The sequence below is a fragment of the Tiliqua scincoides genome, chromosome 4 (assembly GCF_035046505.1).
Source record: "Tiliqua scincoides isolate rTilSci1 chromosome 4, rTilSci1.hap2, whole genome shotgun sequence".
NCBI classification, from domain to species: Eukaryota; Metazoa; Chordata; class Lepidosauria; order Squamata; family Scincidae; genus Tiliqua; species Tiliqua scincoides.
This window is the reverse complement of record NC_089824.1, coordinates 215879672-215888713: the sequence shown is the minus strand read 5'-3', so window position 1 is coordinate 215888713 and position 9042 is coordinate 215879672. Positions and strand designations below refer to the sequence as shown.

Here is a 9042-nt window from a genome sequence, read left to right as displayed (position 1 = left end):
GTGCTAAGGAGTTACTGCTGAAAGGGCAGCCCACATGAAAATTGGGCTCTCCCATATCTTGAAATACGATCAAGATTTGTGTATTTTCTCTTCTGTCATTTGCAGCTAATGAGTTCCTAAGTGAGAAAAAGTGCTTATTTTTGGTTAAGACCTGTTTAATGACATTAATTTCTGCCTAATGACATCACTTCCAGCCCTTAGTCTGAATGCTATTCAGCCCTCTGTAGGAAATGAGTTTGACACCCTGGCCTGGAACATCACAGGTGCTCACTCTTTCCTCCTCCCCACTTCCACTCGGTCCTCCACTTCCTTTTCCAGCCCAGAGTGGAAAGGGCACTCCTGTCTTTTCCAGAGTAGGAGGAGCAGGGGCTGGCACATTATCAGGTAAGGGGGGCAGCATTTGGCATGCCATCTCAGCCACTAGGAGGTCTTGTGCTGGCCCTGTCCAGCTAAGCCTGCAAATTATGTATCCCAGCACCATCCAAGCTGAACACAAGACCCCAGCCCAGTGGTTCCCAAACTTTTTAGCACAGACCCACTTTTAAAATGATACTCAAATGGAACCCACCCAGATTTACAAGACTTTTAAAAATCTAGAAATAAAATTTACACATAATAATAACCAGAAAAAAGATGCTCCAACATTTATCTCCCTATACTTACAGTTGGCAACCTTCAGTTTCGAAAGACTCTGGTATCGCGCTCTGAAAGGTGGTTCTGGCACAGCGTCTAGTGTGGCTGAAAAGGCCAATCCGGGAGTGACAATCCCTTCCACACCGGGAGCAAGTGCAGACTGTCCCTGGTCTGTCTCCCTGGCTATGGGCCTTCCTTCTTTGCCTCTTTGCCTCAGTCTGTTGGCCAAGTGTCTCTTCAAACTGGGAAAAGCCATGCTGCACAGCCTGCCCCCAAGTGGGCCGCTCAGAGGCCAGGGTTTCCCACCTGTTGAGGTCCAGAGGTTGGTTGGCAACCTTCAGTCTTGAAAGACTATGGTATAAGCCTACAGCACCCAGTATTCCCAGGTGGTTTCCCATCCAAGTACTAACCAGGCCTGACCCTGCTTAGCTTCCAAGATCAGACGAGATTGGGCATGTGCAGGGTAACAGTTGCTGTCATTCTGATTTTTGAAAAGCCTCAGGGCTTGAGGCAATTAGTTATCTGATCCTTCCATCACCTGTGCTTTCATTGGAGGCTCTGCTCAGCTGCTATGGAACCCACCAAAAATCAATTTGCGACCCACCAGTGGGTCCCAACCCACAGTTAGGGAACCACTGCCCCAGCCACGTGTTATAGCCTACCAGATTATTGACACCTGCACACATTTTTTTAAGTTACAGACAGCCACAAAAACAGAAAGTCAGATGCATTTGGCTTGATGGGTCAGAAGTTGTGCAGGTCAAATTTCAGCAATTAAATCTATCAAGTTTTTCTCCTCCAATAATGTGAAGCATCCTGGGAAGGGGGATAGGTTATGGCACATGCCAGCAATACTGATCCTGACCCCCCCTTCCAGGCCCCAATCCACCCACTCCCTGCCGCTGTTGCCACTCTCCCAGTTCCACTCATCCCCTGCCCCTGTGTTGAATTACTTGGTTCATTTAGTATCTCTGCTACTGATGCCAGCAGGAATGCTCTGGCCATCCCACCAGCATGCCTGACCTTCACAGTGACAAAGCACGTTGCGGCTCTTTTGAGACCACTTTCAGGCCATTAGGCTGCAATCCTAGGCATCCTTACTTGGAAGTAAACTCACCGAAGTCAGTGGAACTTGGTGGAAAATGGAATAAGGCTGTTGGCATTTGGCTGATTGCAAGGAACACCTTTTCCAAGTCACCTTCTCAGGCAGAAAGAAACACACTGAAGTATAGCTCGTGGGCACGGGAGGTGGGCAGGTGACCAGAAGGCACAAAAAGCTGAACTATGATTGATGAGTCCCAACTCCAGCAAATGCACACTTTTTGTTATGGAGCTCTGGCATTCTGTTCACACTATTAAAGCAGCTATTTTAAGACCTTTGAAATATACTTTAATAGCTTGCAGTTCTTACAAGATTTCTTAAGACCTGAAGAAATCTTCCCTAGAGGCTCGACTTCATTAGTTAAAGGGAACACAAGGTGATTTATAATAATAAAGTTGTGGAGTATTATCACCTAATAAAGAAGATATAGTAGCTGCCGCTTTGGGTAACTTTTCATCCCAGGTAGAAGCCTGTGTCATTAATCTACTGCAGTGGTTCTCAAACTGGTGGGTCATGACCCACCAGTTTGTGTAACGCTTCTCCCGTCCCTTTAAGGGGTGGGGAAGGGGAGGGAGGCAGCGACGCGATCCCCAGGATCGTGTCGCTAAGGGGGGGTGACGGGGGGGTTGCAAGAAGGCAGGGCTGCAGCAGGCTGCAGGAGGTGCGGGCAGCACTGCACAGTGCTCCCCAAGGCTTGGAACGTTCGCTAAAAGCGGGTGCAAAGCACTTTCGTTTTGCAGGAGGTGCTTTGCGCCCGCTTTTAGTGAATGTTCCAAGCCTCGGAGAGCACTGCACAGGGCTCCTCGCAGCTCCTGCAGCCTACTGCAGCCCTGCCTGCAAAGCAACCCCCCTCGCCCCCCTTAGTGATGCAATCCTAAGGATCGCATCACTGCCCTAGCCCCTCCCCCGCAAGAACTTACTGAGGGAGTAACGCTCCCTCAAAGTTTGAGAACCTCTGATCTACTGTGTCATGAATCTTACCCCAGGGAGAGCCACAGCAGCCCCAATGGGTCTACTCAGGTGGTGCAGATCCAAGCAGAATAGAGCAGCAAGGAGCCGCGTCTTGAGTACATTTCTGTACTGCAGCGAGTCATGGACTCTTCGCTCACAACAGGAGAGGAAGCTGAACGCTTTCCACATGCACTGCCTCTGGCGCATTCTCGGCATCACCTGGCAGGACAAAGTTCCAAACAACACAGTCCTGGAACGAGCTGGAATCCTTAGCATGTATGCACTGCTGAAACAGAGACGCCTGCGTTGGCTCGGTCATGTCATGAGAATGGGCGATGGCCAGATCCCAAAGGATCTCCTCTATGGAGAACTTGTACAGGGAAAGTGCCCTACAGGTAGACCACAGCTGTGATACAAGGACAACAAGGATACAAGAGGGATCTGAAGGCCTTAGGAATGGACGTCAGCAGGTGGGAAACCCTGGCCTCTGAGCGGCCTGCATGGAGGCAGGCTGTGCAGCATGGCCTTTCCCAGTTTGAAGAGACACTTGGCCAACAGACTGAGGCAAAGAGCAAAGAAGGCCCATGGCCAGGGAGACACACCAGGGACAGACTACATTTGCTCCCAGTGTGGAAGGGATTGTCACTCTCAAATTGGCCTTCTCAGCCACACTAGACGCTGTTCCAGAACCATTTTTCAGAGTGTAATACCATAGTCTTCCGAGACTGAAGGATGCCAATGATGACTTGTTCTACACACAGTATTGTTTAGGGCTAAGCCCGCTTAGGTTGGACTATAATTTATGAATGTTACCCCTTGGGAAGCACACATCCCATTTTAGAGGGCTGCAAATGGGACAAATATGTTAGTGGTGCAGCTCCTTCCCCAATGTCCATTCAAAGTGAGGGGAACGCCCTCTCTCAGAACTGGCTTGGTGACTGATTTCAGCCTCCTAAAAGTAGATGCATTTTGTTCCACTCCAAGACCACACAGAGGGAACTGCCTGCAACCAGAAATGTATCCTAGCATCGTAACGAAGAGACTGAGCTGCAAATCTGGAGTTTGCCACAAACACACAAGGTGGCCTTAGGCAAGCCCTGCCCTCTCAGTTTTAGTCTTCCTAACCCAAATGAGGGCAGAAGAATACTTACAGCCATTGGAATAGGTAGAGGGAGTAGAAAGCACTAACTTTTGCAAGGAGACTCACCACAGCATGCAAGCAGCCCCTCCCCCTTGGAGCCATTCCAAGCAGAGGGAGCAAAATGGGGACATAAGCCTGGCTCCTGGGTGCAAAACTTAGTCCTTTGCACCCCCTCTAGCTATGCCACTGCTTACAGCCCAATCCTTTGGGGGCCCTACAGTGACATCTATCAATCTGCCACCAGCTCAGGATGCTGGTCCAAAAGCCCCACCACCATTGTGTGTTTCGAGGCTGCCGGTGCAAATGGTCAGAGGCCCCTTCCGTGCAACAGCAGTTCCCAGACATCCCACAGGAATAAATAGGTTGGCAGTGGGGGAGGGGCAGGGAAGGGAGTGGGCCAGGCAGGGGCAGTTTAGAAGTGGGAGGAGGACTATCTTGGTGGCAGCAGCTGAGGTTCTATCCCCCTTTTCCTGCCTTGGAATGCCCTTTAAGTCTCTTTGGACTTCTGCCAGCAAAATAGTTGGTGTACGTCCAAGGAGACCCATTGGTGGCCTGGCAACCTATTGGACATAAGGGAAAAAGTTAATTACCTCTCCTGGGCTGTCTATCACTGCCGCCGCCCCCCTTCCCCCATAGCATGCACTGTGTGCTCTGTAAGTGACACTTTGTGCTGTTGGCTGGCAGGGGGAAGGATTGGGCTGCCACTTACTTCATAGGATTTTTGAAAACACAACATAAAGTGGTGTTGCTAGGGGAGTGCAGGGGGTGCAAGCCACACCGGGTGACATGCACAGGGGGCGACACCGCTACTAGCCAAAATTTTTAAAATCTTGGTATTTTGGAATAATACCATCATCTTATATATCATTCAATGCATAATTTCATGCAGAACACAGTGGAACAAACGGCATTGAAATATCTCTTTTCTATCGAAAGTTATAGTCACAAAACTAGTGGTCGGGGCAAAGGTGCATCACCACACCCACCGCCTGGGGCATTGTCCTGCCCACCACATGGGAGGAGGTCCATCATGGTAGTGACATGCTGGCCTCCCGCACCTGGTGACAATGATACATGTGGAATGCTTTGCCCATGTTGTTGTTCCAGTGTGGAAGGAATTGTCACTCCCAAATTGGCCTTTTTAGCCACACTAGTCGCTGTTTCAGAACCACTTTTCAAAGCGCGATACCAGAGTCTTCCAAGACTAAAGGATGCCAATGATGTACAAATACCTTCTGAGTGTTCTCTTCTGTGTCCTCATGCTATGCATTTACTTGGGGGCACCCAAGCCATGAACAATAGATGAGCACTGTGATGCAACCATTGCAATTTGCTGAGTATGTATTGCATTTTAGTGCATTCAGTGAGGTGCCTCAGCAAACCTGACACCAACCTTGCAAGGTAGGCCATTATCCCCACATTGCATTTGGCGGAACGGAGGCTTAGAAGTTTGCCTAAGATAATATCATCCTTTCATAACAGCAGTGAGATGTGAAGTGGTCTCCTGAATCACAGCTTCTGCTCGTAGTTATTATTAAACATCAGCTCTTACCCATTGGCTCATTCACACATTTCCATCACCTTTAAGTGGCCCCTGTCATGTGCATTCTTTCCTGGCAGTATCCACAACAAGCTCAGAGTGTAGATCCAGGAATAGCAAGATGCTGCAGTTCCAAGGCCTCTCTGTTCCACTTGGGCCTCGGGTCATTTAGACGTTGTATACTTCTAAAGACAGGAGGGTGGGAGGTTGGGATCACAAGAGTGCAGCTGCATTTTTACAGCATAACGCAAGCAGCACCTCTCCGGGGACATTTTGCTCTTTGAAAAATGCAAAGCGCACAAAATTCTGCAGCATCTCACAGTGTTTCAGGGAGTAATTTGGTTACGGCACAATTAAGCCTGACAAGGTCAATACATACTTGCTCTCCAAGCTTAGAAAGCATTTTTTTCCCCACAAAGTAAACAGATGGGCCTGTCACTCAGTGGAGGATTGACAACAGCAAGGATGCTCACAAAGCCAGCTCTTATGTGCCACCTTAGCCTTGGTCATGGTTAAATACCAGGCCTGGCACTTCAGTTCCTTCCAGTGTTGTGTTTGTAATTAAACCATTCCTTAATCCAGGCCAGTACTGAGACTGTCTTGAGTTAATCACAGACTAACAAGTCACTCCAGGACTTTAGACTAGGCCAAAAGGCCAGTCTGCCCATGGCTGAAGGCTGAGAAAGTACCGCAGCATCAAATCCTGCCTCTTGTGATCATTCTGCATTCCTCATTTCACTCTTAAGAGCCCCTGGCACTTTCTTGTACCCATCCAACTCTTCCAACTGTTTATTCCAACTTTGTGCTCCAATCCTATTAGGGCTCTATGCTTCCGGAATGAGCATTCAGGTGGCATAAAGCCCTTTGCAACTGTCACAAAATGCAGCAAACCATTCAGTGTGACCTGGCAGCCAGGTCTGCAAGACAGTGGATTGGGGATGACCACCAGCACCAGTAAGTCAGTGCAGGAGATTAGATGAAGGCAGGAAGGGAGTGGAACAGGGTGGAGAGGGAGAGGAATGGGGTAGCGATGTGGACAGAGAAGGCAGACATTCTGGCATTATGTCAGAATGCCAGATGCAAGGGAGGGCACCAGGATACAGGTCTCTTGTTATCTGGTGTGCTCCCTGGGGCATTTGGTGGGCCGCTGTGAGATACTGGAAGCTGGACTAGATGGGCCTATGGCCTGATCCAGTGGGCTGTTCTTATGTTCAGACCAGGGCCAGGAAGGGGGCAGTTTCTGTAGAGCAGCACACACTGATATCCTAGCCCCCTTCTCGGTCTTCATCTCCTCACCAAGGCCCACATGAACTTGTACCAGCTATAGAGTTGGAGCAGGTCCCTGTAGACCCAGTAGCCCAGCTTGGACAAATCTTTCCTTATCTCAAGAAGGCCTTTGGATTCCGTGGATACCACATTGCTGCTGCTGCATCACCATGCGGGGTACTAAGTTCATTTAGATTGAGAGGGGAAGTCCAAGGTCCAACCTATGGGTTTCACAGCTGAGAGTAAGATTTGAACGTGTGCCTCCTCTTGCTGAATGTTGTGATGACAATCATCACATGCAGATTGTGCACAGCATTGTAAGAGTTAATTATTCCTTAATGTCCCCTGGCGATAACCTAATATTAACTGAGGGTGCCCTCTTAGCATACATGCACATAAATGCATGTGCACCAACACTGAGGCACCCTAAAGTCTATGCCCTATCATTTCATACACTGCAGCGGCTTCAGTGTATTTTGAAGTGCCAATAACACAATGATGTTTTTCTAGTATAGATTTAACTGAAAGAACAAATACAAGGAACTGAAAGAACAAATAAAGCAGCACCGGAAAGTCCATGAATACAGAGTAAAAGAATATAATATACAGTAGTTGCAGTTGAGCTGTTTCAGTGAGGGCGGGGAGGGAAGGGCTTGGACAGTGATCTGTGGTGTGAGCATGTGGACATTTCAAGTGTATTCTTATTTAATCTGTGATGTATTGGAGGGTATGGCTCTCTGTTATGTCTTACAGTGAGTGACCTCCTTCTCCTTTGACTCTTGCTGAAATATGGGCCAGAAATACAAAGATATTGCTACTTGGGCTGCTTTCCAGGGATAGGATGAGGTTAAGGCAGCAAAAGGTGAGGAATTTTAACATCTGTTTCAATGACTGATTCAGTTTTATTCAGTTATGTATCCCTCACATGAGATACATGAAATCAAGGCTGTGGGATCTTTTCCGGATCTTTTCCTGATTCCATAAAGACCCCCTGAGATACTCTATCAAATCTCTACTAAGTTTTCTTAGACATCAGTGCCATCCTGAAAGCAACACAAGTTTTGCCATAAGGCAACCTCTGTCACACAATCCCACAATACACAAACAACAGCATAAAAGGCATTTGCCCAACCACACAACCACCTTCATGGACACCCACATTAGTTGATGACATACTAGGTTGGCACGGCTGGAATGTGTTGCTTAGATAGAGACAACCATGTTATATATGGTTACTTCCCTTCCATTCCCCTTTGGCTTCCCCCATGCAAGTCAAATGCCAGGCTAGTACATTGCATCAGACTCCAGTGACCTTAATTAGGCAGAATTAGTGCAATCCATTATATTGCTCGCTCACAGGGACATGTCTCTTTATCCCTTTGCTGAGAGATTTGCCCATAAATCTGGGTGCACACAATGGCCAGTATACCTCAGGAAGGAGATGGCAAGTGGGTGTCCAGTGTCACCTCATCAATAAAAGGTTCTGGAACATTTATTCTGCAGATGATTTGCTCACCACTTCACTCTGGAATCACCCAGTCCAATTTCTTGGACACAGGGAGGATTTTCTTTGTGCTTAAAGCACATTTTATTTTACATTTGGGAGGAAAAGAGATGGCTTGCTTGTGTACTTTTGTGAATCTCCATGGAGCCAAAACAGAACCTCTGCAAATACCATGGAAATCCAAGAACATGTCAGCTGGAGAAGTGAGAGATTGGAAACTGGACCAAGGAATCCAGCTCAACTGTCAGACAGCTCCCTATGACTATGTCCACTCCATGCTTTACTGTTCCAGAATTGGGGGGCTGGAGCCTGCTTACCCTGTGAACTGTGAGGCTTGATATCCAGAGGAGTTTTGTGAGCCTAAGCTATATTTATAGCCTGTACAGCCCACAACAGTTTACATGGAAGAATGTACTGAATTAAATTCTATGCGTGCCAGTGGCATAGCCAGGTAGGGTGCAAAGCACTAAGTTTTGCAGGGAGCCTCACCGCAGTGTGCAATCGCCCCCATCAGAGCCATTCAGGGCAGTGGGAGCAAAACAGACGCAGATGTTGCCCAGAATGGCTCCAAAGGGGAAGGGGAGGGGCTGTTTGCAGGCTGCAGGGAAGCTCCCTGCAAAGCGTAGTGATTTGCACCCCCTCTAGCTACACCATTGATGTGCGCACTTACATTCCAAAACTATGCTCCTGTGTTCAGCAGTGTGCAGGCAGCATGCATTGGAGGGGGGCAGTAGCCCCCATTCCTGACCTACATGCATTTAGCTGGTTACATGAAGAAATGCTACACATCCACAAGCAAACAGAATGCACAGAGGCCCTGTATGTGCAGTTGGAATCTATGTGCACACAGACAAACCTATGTGCATACTATTTGTACATAATACTGCTCCGTGGGAACCGAATGC

The 9042-nt window shown here is 48.2% G+C and overlaps 1 pseudogene; it reads right to left on the bottom strand.

The window, feature by feature from the left end:
- Positions 1–994: 994 nt before the first annotated feature.
- On the bottom strand, positions 995–1111 carry LOC136650806 (5S ribosomal RNA; annotated as a pseudogene).
- Positions 1112–9042: the final 7931 nt, after the last annotated feature.